This window comes from Dipodomys merriami, unplaced genomic scaffold (genome assembly GCF_024711535.1).
Source record: "Dipodomys merriami isolate MVZ:Mamm:240054 unplaced genomic scaffold, mDipMer1.0.p SCAF_9, whole genome shotgun sequence".
Lineage (NCBI taxonomy): Eukaryota > Metazoa > Chordata > Mammalia > Rodentia > Heteromyidae > Dipodomys > Dipodomys merriami.
This window is the reverse complement of record NW_027206512.1, coordinates 17,923,174-17,940,912: the sequence shown is the minus strand read 5'-3', so window position 1 is coordinate 17,940,912 and position 17,739 is coordinate 17,923,174. Positions and strand designations below refer to the sequence as shown.

At 36.8% G+C, this 17,739-nt stretch overlaps 1 pseudogene; it reads right to left on the bottom strand.

The window, feature by feature from the left end:
• Positions 1–10,380: 10,380 nt before the first annotated feature.
• On the bottom strand, positions 10,381–10,893 carry LOC138820796 (large ribosomal subunit protein eL20 pseudogene; annotated as a pseudogene).
• Between the last annotated feature and the right edge of the window lie 6,846 nt (positions 10,894–17,739).

Genomic DNA, 17,739 nt, shown 5'->3' with positions numbered 1-17,739 from the left:
AGTCTGTGAGACTCTTATCTCTAGTTAACCAGCAAAAAGCTATAAGTGGAGCTGTGGCTCAAAGGGTAGAGTGTCAGCTTTGAGTGAAAAAGCTAAGCAAGAGCATGAGGCCCTGAGTTACAGCTTCAATACTGGCACACACACACACACACACACACACACACACACACACACACACACACACACACACACACACACACACACACACACACACACACACACACACACACACACACCAATAAAAACAGTGTGTTTTCCTGTATATAATTCCAAGGCTCAGTTCATGAAATTGAAAATATTCACAACTTCTCTAGGACAAAAGTCAGAAATCGCTAAGTGTTAGTGGATCAGTAAGTCAATTAATGGCTCTAGTAATCCTAGATATTCAGGAGGCTGAGATTTGAGGATCACAGTTCAAAGTCAGCCTGGGCAGGAGTTTCTGAGACTCTTATCTCCAATCAACCATCGGAAAATCAGAAGTGGCATTGTGGCTCAAGGTGGTAGAACACTAGCCTTCAGTGAATAAGCTCATGGACACAGTCCAAGCACTGAGTTCAAGCCCTATGCCTGACCAAAAAAAAGTCAGCAGTATTTCTTCTTTCCTAAATATGGCAAAAGCTTCTGTGGACAATTTTTCTACTTAATATCCATAATTAAGAAGAAAACCTGGGGCTGGGAAGGTGGCTCAGTGGTAGAGTGTTTGCCTCCACCACTGAGGCCATGAGGTCCTGAGTTTGATTCCTCAGCAGCATATAAGCAGAAGTAAAAGCTGGAAGTGGTGGTGTGGGTCAATTGGTACAGTGCTAGCCTTGAGCTGAAGAGCTAAGGGACAGTACCCAGGCCCAGAGTTCAGGCCCCACAACCGACCAAAAAGAAAAAAAAAAAGAAAACCTATCATAGAGTTATAGTTAAAGTGCCATTTTATAATCCTACACCAACACTTTGCAAAATACCTGTCTATATCTTGTCAGATTTTCCATTAAGCATGTTCAGTTGATTTTCTTTCTCATGTTCGTGCTTGTATTCAGTTTAGTTACTTGCTTATTGCTTCTAAGATAAAATTTGTGTTTCTATTTAATCTTGTTGGCTAATTTAGGCATTGTAAATCTCTATTGTGAAAATACTGTAGTAAAAGAGGGTGAACCTATGAGGTGAAGTGGGTATTGGTCGTCATGATTTACTGCTTTGACTCTTGGAGCCTTTACATTAATGCCTGGTGTCCATGTTTGGCTAGGGAAAGCCATATGGCCAATGAAATTTTGCAGGAGTCGCCTGAAACCAATGTGCTGAACACTGGCAAACTCTACCTTCGGGATGTGATGACCACATGCTTCCTTTCGTCAGCCAAGAAAACCAGAATAGCTAAGCTTTTTATAAGGATTGTTTTTTGGAAAATTATGAATCCACAGTGAACTTTTCTCAGAAAGTCCTATTGCCAATACAGGTGTCTCAGGTAGAGGCCTTGTCTTCATCTGTCCTCTCAAAAATTATACCTACATGTAGGGAATTCCACCTCCACTTCTCCTTAGGAATGCATCCATTCACTTATTTCTGAGATCATTTCTCTTGGTAGCTGAATCAGCCACAATAAAGTCAATTCTGCATTGTGGGAATTTTCTCTGAAAGGTCCGTCAGACATTCACTAGTTTTTGAATGCCTCCCTCTTGTTATACTTTCTTCCATTCTGGGCTATTTTAGTGAGGGTATCATTTCCTTGAAATAGTTCTTCATTTAAAAAGCCTTCAAAATATTAACCAGTCGCTGAAGGTTCTTTGAAGAAAAATATGACTGCTCGTGTAAACAATTAATGGTTGTTAAGCATGGCAGTGTATATTATGACAAACAACACATGCTACATTATGCCAGCTGGTGTAATGATGTGATAATGTCTGACTCATTAACTCTGGCACACAGTTTACGATGCCCTTCTATGACAGGATTAATTGATTCACACATACATTAAAACAAAAATAACTAAACTGAAATTCAGCTGGAAGCCTGGCTCCTCGTTTGTCATAAACCCTGCTGTTGGTGATAGCTGACAAAGACCTTAATGCTGAGCGGGCTGAGGTTCTTCATTGACTTTATGCCTTGAAAACATACCAGGATGCTCTGAAGTATGTGTGAGGAGAGAGAGGGAGAGAGAGAGAGGAGAGAGAGGATGTAGTATAGATAATATAGAATCAGATATAGATAGTAGTTGTGTAGAGATCGCTCAGCAACAAGCCAACTGTTATTAAAGGATTTACTAGACATAGAGCTTAGATACTTTTCCTATTCAATATTTAAAGGATTTCTTTCATAAAAGTAATTAAATACTTTTCAGTGAGTTTTGTCATTGTTATTTTATGGTGATAAACAGAATGTTCACAATTGTGCTAAATTTTTATGTTTAATCTCATCTATAATTTTGTATGTTCACTGAATTGTGAGAGTTGATAAAGTTTAATATTTGTGCCTACACATTTGTTCACCTTTTGGAAATGGAATTGAGTCCTATTAAATTGAGAGCCTCTTGTGGAGGAGAGGGGGAAAAACAAGTCGTTTAAGGATTCAGGTGGACCTGTTGCAACAATGAGAAGTACAAGTTGTCATGTCAAAAACAAGCTTTACAACGTTGGTGGGGGGGGGGAAGGATTGGGTGGGTGGGGGAGGGGGGAGGCTGGGAAGGGATGTGAAGGGTAAACAAAGGAGGAGGCTGCAATGCTTGGTAAGAAATGTATGCATTATCCTGCCCATGTAATTGTAACCCCTCTGTACACTATGTTCACAAATAAAATAAAAAAATTGAGAGGCACCATATTATTTAATAGGAAGTCACTATTTAACATTGTAAGACATTCTTAACTAAGAACTAAATTATTTCTTTATGCTTTACTAGTGACAACATTGTGTTTGACTACTTCTACCTGTTTTTTGAATCAAGTCTGAATTTTGTAATTTTCATTGCACAAGCATTTCAGGTATTCTATACATATTATAATTGTTTTAATTTTAGTAAATGCTTTTAGTAATGTTATTTTAAATGACTACATAACTTATTTGATCATCTCAAAAATCACTGGACATTTATATTATTTTTGAGCTTTCATTTATTAGAGTAATATATACCTTAATGAATATGGATGTCATATTTTTAAAACTAGTGTCTGGAAAATAAATCACATCTAGCAACAAATAGTTCAGATGTGACACTTGAATAGAAAACAGTAGCTGCTATCAAACTACCAGATCAGGAGAAAAGCCACAAACTGGTATTGAGACTCTGAATTATAACTTTTCAACCAAAAATGAAAAAGAAAAACCTATATTTACTTGTTTCTCTCCAATTTGTGAGGAAAATACACAATCTATATTTGATATGCTGACATGTGAGGAAAGCTCTCCCACACCGACAATCCATACTCTAGGGGAATAACACTTGGTTAAACTTTTTATGGTAAATAAAATCAATCATCCTTGTGTGGCATGCTGACTCCCTCTGCAATGACGTCTGTTCATATGAAGAGGTGAGTGTGACTCTGTAAATGTTTTTAATAAAAAGAGTAAACACTGCAGAATGAAATTATAGGTATACTGGTTAGAAGATATGTCTTTCAGCATGAGGAGACATTGAGCAAAGAAGTATGTCCTGCTCCAGGTCCAGTTCTGGGTGTACTGATTCTCTTCCTGAAGTCTTAGCATTTGGCAAGTGTCCTTTGTGGACCAGAACTCAGCATTGTGATAAGTGCATTTTCTCTATCATTTTGTTGTGTTTTGTATTTTTTTCCTCTGTGCTTTCTTCATTTGTCCTGATATTTTAGAAAGAAAATTGAGATTTTTTTGTTTTTATTTTGTTTTTGTCTTTTCTGATACCAGGGACTGAACTCAGGACCTCTTCCTCTCACTCAACTTTATTGCTCATGGATTGGTGCTCTAATTCTTGAGCTGTGCCTTCAGCCTAGCTTTTTACTGAGTACCCAGTAACCTTACTTCTTTAGGTTGGCTTTAGACCACAATTCTCTAAGTGTCAGTCTCTTGAAAAGCTAAGATTACCTGAGTGATTTTTAATTAACATATAGTGATTATGCAAAATAGTTTATTTATGATATTTTATACATGTATAAAAGGGAAATCGATTTGTATCAATTCCTCCATTATCCACAGTCATAACCCTTCTCCTTTTCTATTACCTCATAGTCCTCCTTTGACTTTCATATCCTTTGTTATTTTTCATATTTGACATAAGTATGGCTTACTTAGTATGATGATCTCTGCTTCTGTCAATTTTCCCACTAATGACATGCATGATTCTTCTTAATGGCTCAATAATATTCCATTGTGTGTAGGTGCCACATTTTCTTTATATATTCACCTATTGATGGCTCCTAATTCCATGGCTTGGTTGTTGTTAATAGTGCTATAATAAACGTTGTGCAAATATCTGTATTGTATGCTGACTGATTCCTTTAGTTATACACACAGGAATATAGCTGGATCATGTGGTAGCTCTAGTTTTAGTTGCTTTTTTTGAGGAAACACCATATTCCAGCATGCCTATACTAATATGCAGTTCTGCCAACAGTGTATAAGCGTTTCTTCTACCCCACACATTACTACTAACATTTTTTTTTTGTTCTCTTGAACTGGTGAGATGATACCTCAATGTAATTTTTAGAGGGACTTCAAATTTATTCCTCATGGATAACTTTTCATTAAAACTTAGATGTGATTATTGTATATTTATTATATACTTGAGATGTGGGCATTTGAATTTACAGCCCCTGATCTGAGATCAAGTTTTGCTGAAAGAAAGAAGGATAAATTCTGAGTGTGTCATAGCCAGAAGTGGAATAAAGTGAAGGGAGGGAAAAATGCCAAAGGATAGATTGCATGGATTTAAGATTTCTGTGTACAAAATGGTCATTGGGACACTGAGAAATTGCTACAAAGGCTTAAGAGCATAGTATGTTTTGGGAAATACATCAAAGAGAAGACCTAGAGATTCTGTTCAAATTTCCATTTATACCACAATATCCTCTGGGCCATACCATTTTGTAATCTGTAGTAACTCATCCTATTCCTTCAAAGATGACTAATGACCAGAAAGAAATACCTAAATAAAAATAAGTAAAATAGCATATGCAAAGCAAACGAAGCATGTATATTAAATGAGATAATTAGCATAAAGGGTTTATAACTGTGCCTACAAATAGCAAATCCTCCATAAGCATTAGACATAAATCACAAAAGTAGTCATCCAAAAGACACAGACCACTTTGTGACAGTTGCCCACATTCTCAGAGTAATTGTGAGCTATTCATATGTACATACATATGGTATGTATGTTTGTATACTACGTATTTATACATACTTTTACAAAGTGAGAAAGCTGATAAAGGAGACTCATTGATACTAAGGAGATTATAAATTTAAGAAAGATTATATGTATGTGATCAAGCAGAGCTTAATGGTAAAGAGAGGCAAAAATAAGCATGTGTTGCTAGGTGAAATAGCTCTTAAAATAACAAAAAAACTAGAATAAGTAACAGGAAAATAATGTCAGCGGCACATCATATCCATAAATTAGAAGAACTCACTCAGTATAGAATAAGAACAGGAAAATTATTTTGGAGATGATCATAGAAATTAAAGTCCATCAGTAAGGATGGAAGAGATGTATAGCTTAGAATCAAGGTGTCATCTGAGCCATTCTTGCTGTGAGACTTTTGATACAATTCTTTTTTCTCATCCTACCTTCAGGTGAGTCTACTTTTTGAGTTTCTTGGCCTGTAGCGGCTTTATTCGGTGCCTGGATTCATCTCTACACATGAGGCATCCCACCTGCTTTCACAGAGACTTATAAGAATTCTGTTCATATTAGATTAAAGGGCTACCCTGCTCCTTGACTTTGAATTGTTTGAAATTTTCTGAGATTAAATAACTCTGCTTGAGATATTTTTTAAAACAATGATGTCTTTATTTAATTTAATTTTTTATAATATCTTAAGTTTATATTTATACGATTGTTCTTTGGCTCATCTTTTATTAATCCATGCAGAAATTAATGCTTTGGATTTGGGAACTTTTGTTCTCAATGATTGTTTTAAATAAAAATGTAAAAGTCATGATTTTTAAATTTATTCCTCCTTTCTTACATAAATGGTATAGGATAAAGGTGAAAGATGAGCAATTTATAAGTAATATATACCAAGAACCTACATTCTAATTGCTTAATTCAAACAACATTGGATCTATAATTACAGACTAATTACATTAAAAAGTAACATTAAACCAAACCTGTAAATCTAATGATACAGCTCACATATAAAACATCAGCCTGTTTTCTTTCTCTTTAAATATTTTTATATCACTATTTGGCTTCAATCCTTTTTAGAATTTGCAATTTGTTGTGGAATGTCAAGATTAGAATATAGGATATTTGGTTATTAGCCCAGAAAATTAGCCTATGATAGGTAATCTTTCAAAAGAGGTTACAACTTGTAAGTAGAATGGCAAATCACAGAAGATGGATAGGAGTATTATTATAGCAAATATCTGATAAAACAAGAATCTTTACATTTTAACATTTCCTACTTTGATAAATTCCAATATATTTCAAAAAGGAAAAAGTCTTTTAAATCAAGGTTTAATCTGTATGTGTGTGTGTGTGTGTGTGTGTGTGTGTGTGTGTGTGTGTGTGTGTGTGTATGTGTGTGTGTGTGTGTGTGTGTGATCACTCACTCTGGGCCTGGGTGCTGTCCCTGAGCTTTTGTGCTCAAGGGTAGAGTTCTACCACTTGAGCCACAGCTCTACCTTTTTGGGGGGGGGGTCCGGTAGTGGGGCCTGAACTCTGGGCCTGGGCACTGTCCCTCAGCTCTTCAGCTCAAGGCTAGCGCTCTACCACTTGAGCCACAGAGCCACTTCCGGCTTTTTTTGTTTGTTTTTGCTTATGTGGTGCTGGGGAATCGAACCCAGGGCCTTATGTGTGCAAGGCAAGCGCTCTACCACTGAGCCACCTTCCCAGCCCCAGCTCTAGCTTTTTGATGATTAATTGGTGATCAGAGTCCCAGGAACTTTACTAACCTGGCTGGCTTTGAACTGTAATCATAGAATCTGTATTCCTGAGTAGCTAGGATTATAAGCATGAGCCACAGATATCTGACTTAAAGCAATTTTTATTGATAGAAGTTTTAATCTCCATTGCATCTGTGCCTTTTTTAGTGAAAACCTAAGTTTTCTGCATACAAAGTTATTATTTTGTATTTTTATGAATGTATTCTGTGTATTAAAATGATTAATGAAATTTAATAATTGTATATAATAAACACAGTAGCACTTATATTCCTAATAATACAGGTGGATATGGAAATCAAAGAATTATTGTTTTAAGATGTGTTTTGTATTATGAAGTGGTGTTAACAGTGTGTTTTTTTCTTAAAGACCTTTAAATAAGTACTGTATTCATTAAACCATTCTGCAACACTGCAGGCCTACTATTTTTTGTGAGGTGTTAATCATGGTATGCACATTTAAGTATGTACTATAAATAAATGCCATGGTCCAGAAATTAAAGGGAGTTCATGTATCTCGAATAGAGTAGAAGAGGGCTCTAAGTAGTGGGGCAAGGTCATATTAAGCCTTTCAGATTATTACAGAGTTTTGGAATTTATCTTTAGAATAGTGAAAGACAGATGAAACATGATTAATGAGCATTTTAAATTCACAATTACTTGGTTTTATGGTGTGGCGAGGATCTTGACATATGAAGTATGTATGTAGGATGCTATCTTTGAGTAACTATGGTAACAAATAGAAGTCATGGGAAAGTATGGGAAAGTATGTCAGCACTGTTTATGGTCAAAGGTTTGGAAGGACTCAGGATAACATAGATGCAGTCTAGAGAGTGAGGAGATATGTAGTAATGGGGAGTGAGATATCAAACTGGTTTCTCAGGTTTTGGGATTTAGAACTTGCTAATAGCTGCAATTCACTCATATTCCAGCTAAACTATTGAGGTGAGATATACCATGATGAAATTCCTTTGAACAATTAACATACATCTTAAAAATACACACACACACACACACACACACACACACACACACACATATTAGTTACAATAGGTCTTGATGGAGGTAGGGTGTAAATACTAGTGGGAAGGGTGGCAGCATTAGAGAGGAGGAGGAGAATGAATAAAGAGAAAATACTCTATGTATTTGTGTGAAAGTGAGACAAGGAAATCCCAATGAGACCATTACAGACAAGAATGATGGAGGAGGTGATTCTGATCAAGATATGTTATTTACATAAACAAGTATGCTAAAACACATCTCCTACAACTAATTGGTGCTAATAAAAAATTTGTCGGTCGTGGGGCTTAAACTTTTGGCTTAGGCGCTGTCCTTGAGCTTTTCAGCTCAAGGTGAAAGCTCTACCGCTTGAACCATAGCACCACTTCTGGTTTTCTATTGGTTTATTGGAAATAAGAGTGTCACAGACTTTCCTGCCCAGGAGATCTCAGCCACCTGAGTAACTAGGATTACAGGTGTGTGTGCCAATGGTGCCCAGCCCAACTCTTCTTTATACCCTCTCAAGCTGGGAGGGAACAAAGGGGCTTGCTGTGGTCCCAGCGACTCTAATCCCATTTATGAAGGCCTCACCTTCATTACCTAATTATTTCCCAAGGGTCCTACTATGATTACATTAAGAGTTAGTATTGTAACATATAAATGGAAAGAGGGATGCTTGACATTCAGTTCTTGGGAACTGAGAGTTGGCTTCTACTTTTATGTTAGCATTTTCCAGCCAATTGGAACAAAAGTTACACTGCCTTGGGTGATTTTCAGACCTTATCTATTACTCAAACTTATAGTTCATACCTTGCTATGAATTGCCTCAAGAGAATGATGTACTAACACACATGAAAATATGTTATAGTTATATAATGTGAAAATCAGGTAAGTTCTTAGTCAATATTTCACTGTTTAGTAACTAAAGCTCTAAATATTGATATTTTCAAATAAGGTATTTTTCATCAAAGATTGTTAAACAATTCTTTTTCTTTTTTTTTTACAGTCTTGGAGATTGATGTCAGGTTTTTGAGCTTGTTAAAGCAAAAGCTCTCTGCCACCTAAGTCATATCCCATTCCTTTTGATACTATTAGATTGTTTTTCAGATAGGGTCTTTAGCCATGATTGGCCTTCCTGTGTCTTCTGAATAGCTGATATTAGAGCTGATATTATAGTGGTTCTTTATTAACAAAGTATGACATGACAAGAAATACATGGAAGAAATTCATATAAAACTATGTAATGATAAAAAATAAATTATATAATTAACTTTGTTCTGTGACTAGCAATGGCATGGGTAATTTCATTGATCAGTTAGCTTTAAAGTCAGGAAATATTAATAGAAGATTTATTAAATGATGTGTGCAATTTTTCAAAATATTTTCAATACTAAATGATAAAGTTTTAGGTCTTAGGGATCCTTGGTTTAGTCCTGGCATTGGATTTCATTCCTGGAAATCTAGATACTCGGGAAGTAAATTTAAGAGGATTGAAGTTCAAGGCCATCAGGCAAAAAGTTAAAGAGACCCCCATCTCAACCAATAGGCATGATGATAAACACCTGAGATTCAGCTCTCTAGGAGTCACAGGTGGAAGAATAATGGTTTCAGACCTGCCCAGGCAAAAAGCAAAAGTCAAGGCATTATCTGAAAAATACCCTGGAGCAATAAATAAATAAATAACCTAGGGCTGGCAGTGTAGTTTATGTGGTGAAGCACCCGACTAACAAGTACAAGATCTTGAGTTCAAATCACAGTACCATAAAGTGAATCAATCAACTAATCAATCAATCTTCACAGCTTTTGTTCTAAGACTGTGACCACCATGACCACTGTATTCAAGCCTAGAGCAGCTCTACAGAACAGATGTAAGTGTTTGAGGAGATGGCGGTGCCTGATATATCTCCAAGAAATAATGTCTAGGAACCTGAGCATGGCTCAAGTGGTAGAGAACCAGCCATGAGCTCAAGCAAGAGTTTGAGTCCCCGAGGTCAAGTACCAACACTGACATACACACATAAAAAATAAGATGCATTCTACACATACATGGACACTACCACATTTGCTTATTTGCTTTTCTATGCCATAAAATGATACAGTAAACATCTTATTTATCTTTTTTCTTTTCTTTCTTTCTTTTTTTTTTTTTTAATGTTCTGAGAGTTTATTGGACATCGCCAGCCTAGAAGGTGTTGGGGCTTCTTGGTGGTGAAGCCAGGCTTGTGCTGGCGCTTCAGGACGTCTTTTTTTCTTTTCTTTCTTTCTTCTTCTTCTTCTTCTTCTTTTTTTTTTTTTTTTAATGTTCTGAGAGTTTTTGGACATCGCCAGCCTAGAAGGTGTTAACCCTTTTGGTGGTGAAGCCAGGCTTGTGCTGGCGTTGCAGGACGCGGTGGGGCAGGGGGAACTTGATCTTGGAGTCGTGGAACTGCTTGACAGCAGACTGGCGACAGTTGGTGGCCGTGATCTCCTCCACCTTCATGATCTGGATGGCGTGTGCGCGGGCGCGGTGCCGGGCACCCATGTCGCGGTAGCACTGGGTGATGGCGCCCGCGGTGGTCAGGTCGTGGTATTCCTGGTACATGTTGTGCGTGCTGCTGCGGGAATCATAGTGCAGGCAGATGCCAAAGTTCTTCACACGCAGTGGCGTCTTCTCGAATACTTGACCACAGTACACGATCTCCCCAGAGGACTTCTTCATCTTCTTGAGCTGTGACACGAAGTACCAGAAGCAGGACTTGGCCCCCACTTGGTTGGGGGCGAAGAGGCGCATCCTGTACAGGGGTGGAGTGTGGCTCTTGGGGGTGGGCAGGCAGCGCCCCCTCAGCATGCCCGAGGCCTTCATGGTGTCCTCTCTGAGCTTGCTGCCACCCACAAAAGGCTATTTATCTTTTTCTTATGTTCCCGTTGTCTCTCTGAGTCACATACTAAACACTCAGTAAATGATCATTGGATGAATGAATCCAATGGTAAAGCACTGCTAGAATGTTGTATTCCAAATGGGTTTATTGAAAAAAACCATGCAATTTTCTATTTGTGAAAACAGAAATTATTAAAAATACACTTCTAGTTTGGGTGCCATGCTAGTAAGCCTAGCTACTCAGAACGCTTGAAACCTGGAGGACCATAGATGAAAGCTAGTCTGGACAGAAAAGACTATCTTCAGTGAACCAGCAAAATCCTAGACTGGTGGTGTGGCCATAAGCAAATGGTACTGGTACTAGCCATAAGCAAATGAACAGAGGATGAAGTCTTGAGTTCAAGCTCCAGTACCAGCAAATATAGGTATATGTATGCATATGTATATAAACTTATATAAAAATAAACATTTCTGCTTTAAGAAGTAGAAATTAAAACCAATTCTAATTCCAGATTGATCTGGAAGCTCGTTGGGAGTGAAAACAATGAAAATCATGTTTATATTCACTTTAGCTCCACAGGTATTTCAACTTATTTTTTTTAATGGAGTCTACAATTATACTCTAGAAAAGAACAAACAGGAATTAGGTCTTTTCATACAATATATATATTTTCTTCTTACCTTAAATGAAGCATATATTAAAATAAGCACAGAAAATAACAATCTCTGAAGTGTCAGCCCATCACAAAGGGGTCAAGTTTAAAATGCTACATCCATTGGCTATTTGGTGAGTTTTGTTTGCTACTATCTAGGATTCATTTTTACAATAGCCATCTTTACAATGGCAGATCTAATGATCTGCTATCAAATTCATTCTCTCCTGCTGATACTTCCCACCCACTCTAGCAATAAAGGATCTGGATTCAGTCAAGGACAATTCTTTGCAGTACATGTAAGGTACTAGCTTGTAATGCAGTTTACTTTTCCAAAAAGTTCTTGGCTCTGTATTATTGACAGTAACTGAAATGTGTTTGGACCTACAGAACCCAGTGAGAGACAACTAGGAAGACAGTGAAAGGAACAGATGGTTATCTTTACAGAGAAGCAATTTCAGAGCCACATTTGGGTCATGACCATTTTGTTTTCTTTCAGAAGTGACAAAGAGAAAGAACAAGAGTCAGGAAAAATAACACAAAAATTCTCTGTTGTTGTTTAATCTCTCTTTAGATTCCTAAACATTCTGAAAATTAAAATACATATAATTTTAGGTTTATCTGGCAATGATCACTGAAGTTTGGAACTATTGCATTATAGATAATATGCCATTTATTTTTTTGTGCTGGTCTTGAGGTTTTTTTTTTTTTTTTTTTTTTTTTTTTTGTCATGGGGCTTGAACTCTGGGCCTGGGCACTGTCCCTCAGCTCTTCAGCTCAAAGCTAGCACTTTACCACTTGGGCCACAGTGCCATTTCCAGTTTTTCTGAGTGTTTTGTTGGAGATAAGAGTCTCACAGACTTTCATGCCTGGGCTGGCTTTGAACTGTGATCCTCAGATCTCAGCCTCCTGAGTAGCTAGGATTACAGGTGTGAGCCACTGGCACCCAGCTTGAGGCTTTAACTCAGGGCCTGGGCACTGTCCCTGAGCTTCTTTTTGCTCAAGGCTAGTGCTCTACCACTTGAGTCACAGCTCCACTTGTAGCTATTTTGGTAGTCAATTGGAGGTCAGAGTATCACAGATTTTCCTACCCTGGTTAGATTCAAATCATGATCCTTAGACTTCAGACCTGAGTAGCTAGGATTACAGACCTGAACCACCAGTGCTCAGTGAATATATCATTTTAAAGACAAATAAATAAGCTTTTGAGAAAATATTTTAGCACATAAAGGCAATCTCCTCCTTATTAAGGTAAATTTTTTTAAAACAGTAAAAAGAACAACTGATCTAGTCAGATAAATCTATATTTCGAGATTGCTTGGGGAAATTTAATGAGAATCTAGAAATGATTCATTCAGTCTCTGTCTTTGTTGTATGTTCATAATCAACCATCTCTTTATACCAATGTAATTAAAGTAATACACTGATAATACATGGAATGGTATGACAATTTGACTTGAGTTGTAGATTACTGTGAAAAATTTTAGAGTCGCAAATATCATATTTCTCTGAAAATATCACCTTAAATTGCAATATTAAGAAAATGCATCTGAACCCTATTTGATGAATAAGTAATTTTCACAAAATATATTTTTATTGTTATTGCAAAGATGTTGTACACAGGGGTTACAGTTACATAAGTCAGGTAATGAGTACATTTCTTTTTGAATAATGTCATCCCTTCCCTTGCTCTCTTCCATTTTCCCCTCCCATCTCCACCCACAATTTGTATAGCTCAACATAGTTTCTAGTGAGTATCACTGCTGCATTTATTCATCCTTTGTCACACCCTTTCCATGTCCCCTGTTACTCTCCCAAAGGTGATTTGGGGAAAGGAAGGGGAATAACAAAATGGTGAAACAAAGGACAAAGGGTGAACCAATGCAACAGCAATACTCACAAGACAGTTTGTTGGCAATGAACTTAAAAACTTGGGGGTAGGGGAGTTGGTGAGTGGTGGGGGAGGGAAAGTGGGAGAAAAGGAGAGAGAGGGTAATAATGTTGGACAAGAAATGTATTCATTACCTTAAGTATGTAACTGTAACCCCTGTACTTCACTTATACAATAAAGTCAAATTAAATTTAAAAAAAATCCTAGCTTCTGAATCTCTTTGTTTTCTTCACTGTTACCAGGGCTTGAAGTTAAAGCCTTGTCCTCATTCAGATTGCTTCCTCACAGCTACCACTCTAACAACTTGAACTTTTTTTTAATATATTTTATTGTAAAGATACTGTACTTTTGGGTTTTTTATTGTAAAGAAACTGTACAGAGGGTTCTATGAGTAAGGTAATGAGTACATTTCCTATCAAGCATTGTTACCCCTCCTTTGTTTCCCTCCCCACCTCCCCAATACTTAGCCCGCCCCCCCCAAGTTGTAAAGTTCGTTTTCAACATAGTGTCTTGTACATCTCACTGTTACAGTGGGTCAACTTTGTTTCAGCATTTTGTTATTTCCCTTCCCCTCTCCAAATTAGAAAAGTGTATACAAGATGCAGGGCACTGGAATCAAATACAGTGAAAACAGGGGTTATACCAAGGGGGAAGAACATACAAAAGAAATTTTAAAAATCACAAAGTACATTAGAAACAACAGTGACAACGATAAAACCACTTGTGTCCCTATCTTGGGGTTCATTTCACTTAGCATCATCTTATATGGTCATATGTACAAAGCTTTTGACCTTTTCTGCTTGTCTAGTAAGATTATCCTAGACGTATACTAGTTATTGCAAATAAGGGAAACCATGAGACCTATGTTTCTTTGGGTCTGGCTTTCTTCATATTGAGCTTTGTCCCCAAACTGGCTTTTTTGCTGCTTAATTGGAGGTGGATTGTCTCTTGGATTTTTCTGCACAGGGTGGTTTTAAACTGTGATCTAGAAGTCAGCCTCCTGAGTAGCTGTTATTATAGACATGAGTAACTGGCACTTAGTTTCAGCTTCTAAGTCTTTAAGATAGGAGCCAATAAATTATTTTAATGTATAAGAAACATTCATAGCCCAGCGCTGGTGGCTCACTCCTGTAATCCTAGCTACTCAGGAGGCTGAGATCTGAGAATTGCAGTTCAAAGCCAGCCTGGGCAGGAAAGTCCGTGAAACTCTTATCCTCAATAAACCACCAGAAAACCAGAAGTGGTGTTGTGGCTCAAGTGAGTGGTAGAGCACTAGCCTTGAGCTAAAGAGCTGAGGGACAGTGCCCAGGCGCAGAGTTCAAGCCCCAGAACCGACAAAATAAAAGAAAAAAAGAAAAAGAAAAATTCATTAGGTTTATACTTTAAATGTTTTCCCCTCCTAAGTCTTAGATTAACTCCAAGTAGCAGTAATCACAGTTGAAAATTAAATATCAGATAACTCTCACATTGCATGTCAAAAAATTAGATACCATCAAATACTGTAGGAAATATTTTATGAAAATATTTATACCCTTTATGTTCATATTCCTCTTCTTTGTAGGAATTGCAAGACTCTAATCACAAACTTGAGGCTGCCATAAGATGACTGACATGAAATGTATTCTCAGAAACAAGAGAGGGGAACATATATACAGAGATAAGAGTATTGGACAGTGGTTAGAAACAATGAATGACATGAATGAAAGATACATAAATGTTTGTCCAAGTACTTACTGAGGCAAACATTTGGTACATAATTTGTTTCTGATACTATTGCAATGAATGCCATTCTTCTCTGTGGAACAAGCCAGATCTTTAGCACATCGATGCTTGATCCCAGTGGGCAGCTAGTGCTCAAGTGCCAAGGCCACTTTTTACCACATATTCATCTGCAGGAAATTAAACAGATTGCCATCCTTTTGATGTTTCTGCTTATAACTAGGAAATACCATATGACAGGATTCGATGGATTTCTTTCACAGAAAAGACAAAGACTAAGGAAAGGAAGGGAAGGAGGAGGAAGATGAGCAGAAAGAGAAGGGGAAGATAAGAATGAAGAGGAGGAGGAGGAAGAAGAAGAAAAGAAGGTGAAGGAAGAAGAAGAGGAGGAGGAGGAAACTGGCATCTCTCTGTGAAATGAAGGCACTTCCTAAGAAAATCCTATGTTGTGGAAGTAAGCAGTGGATTTGTGTCTAGAAAAGTCTGGTGAATCTAAGCTTTCATCCACAAGTTTTTGACGTGTTTTGTGGCTAAGGAAATGACTCCTCAAAGAATCTGTAAACATTTTTATATTAACTTTTTGCAAATAGAAAAATCATTGCAGAATAGAAAATGATTTTAATATAATTGACAACTTACCAGATTGCATCTGGTTTAATTCTCAATAAAAATCATACCTGCTTCTGATAAGAAGTGAGTGTGCTCCAAATTTCTCACTGGTCAATATATAAATCTAAGTGTTGCAAATAAATTTCAGTGATAGTTTTTTTTTAAACTTTACTTTTTGCAAAAAGTATCAAGGTATAGATTGAGTGAATCAAATCTTATGTTATAGTCGTTTTCCTAATATATACTTATAAGTTTTGTATATTGGAAGATATTAGATTAGATAATTTTTCTGCTTTACTTAAATCTAGTTTTTTTCATATTATGAAAGTAGTTTTGGAGTTTTGAGAACATTGTTCTAAAACCATTAAGTACTATTAATGCTTTAGGGGAGCTAGTACTAGGGTGTGCATGTGTATGACAGTTCTGAGCTTTGATGCTTTTTAACTTTTTTATTATTTAAGTAGTTGTACAAAGCAGTTGCTATTTAACAAATCAGTTTGTTAATATATTTTGATCAATGTCACCTTTTTCATCTTCTGTCTACTCACCGCTTCCCTCACTCTTTTTTAATTTTGTGGGATATACTTTGGATTCTTGTCTTTATTTTCTTCATCTTTTCCTCTTCATCTAGTCTACCCTTTTCCTTTGATCTTACCCCACCTCTGCTTCTCACATAGCTGTGACTTCAGACATGTGCCAGTATGCCTGGCTTGTTTGTTCAGAGATGGAGGGTCTCACATTTTATTCAAGCTGGCCTTGAATTTTATCTTCCTGAGAAGCTAGGAGTCCAGGTGTGAGCCTCTGCTCTTGGAAGATAATATAAATTCTATGAAAGTATATTTTCCATGTTGAATATCCCCTCAATTATAAAGCAGGATCCTTTAGTTGGAATGGGATGATGATTTCCTTGTTCATTGTCCTCAGTGCTTTGAATTGTCAACCTGACCTAATGGTTCATAACTGTGGCCCTTATAAAATGGAGTTTGGAAGAAGTGATCAGTTGCATCAGAGAAATTGACTTGAGACAAAATATTTTCCGTGGGAGAGAGAAAGACACTGACTGGTTTAAGCTTCCTTCATAAAGACTTCTCAGCCCTGCTCTGATTAGTTTACTGATGTCATATTGAGGTACAAACAGGGTAGTATAAGTAAGAAGATTGCTTCCTTTCAAATCTAGACAAGTCAGCATTGTCTTAATTTATAGCCATTAATATATTTTAATTTGGACATTGTCCCTGATTTTATTTGATGTTACTAGTATAGACATACCAGATACATTTACTATTATTTTGCTTTGTAAATGTTTTCTAGACTCATATTTTCTATGATACTTGAGAGCTGAATAGAACATGAATTTGTAGATTGTTTACTGTGAACTGAATTTCACATGGTTTTGTATCAGATGTTTAACACAATCTTATTAGCCTCTAATTTTTTTTCCTACCAAGGGTCAAGGCCTTCTTTCCATTTCTTTTTCTAAAGGAAATCAGTCTGCTGAGTGTTGACATCATAATGAACTGTAATATATGCTGAACACAAAGAGGAAAAGCATCACACACAATTTCTTCAGGTTCTAATAAATTGGGCTATAAAGGCTGTTGAAGGGAACTATGGGGATATGTAAATATTAAGATTATTAAATATATTCATTTGTTTTGATTGAGACAATCAGAAGGGAGTACAAATCCATCATTCCAGTAGGAGGTCAAAGTAGGTGACTGACTGAGATGTTATTTACTCTATGTTACAAGATTACCCTAGGGAATTTTATCAGTTTTTATAATTTTGTTAATAGGCACAGAAACAAATTTTCTCAAATTCAGAGAGCTAGTGCATAATGTTCTAACTAAATTGGGTTTGTCTGAATGTCACGTTTAGATCTATGCATTGCTGAGCGAACCAACAGCTTCCCTAGGAGAGTATAGGAGTGTCTATCAATATGCTAATAGAAAAAGCAGA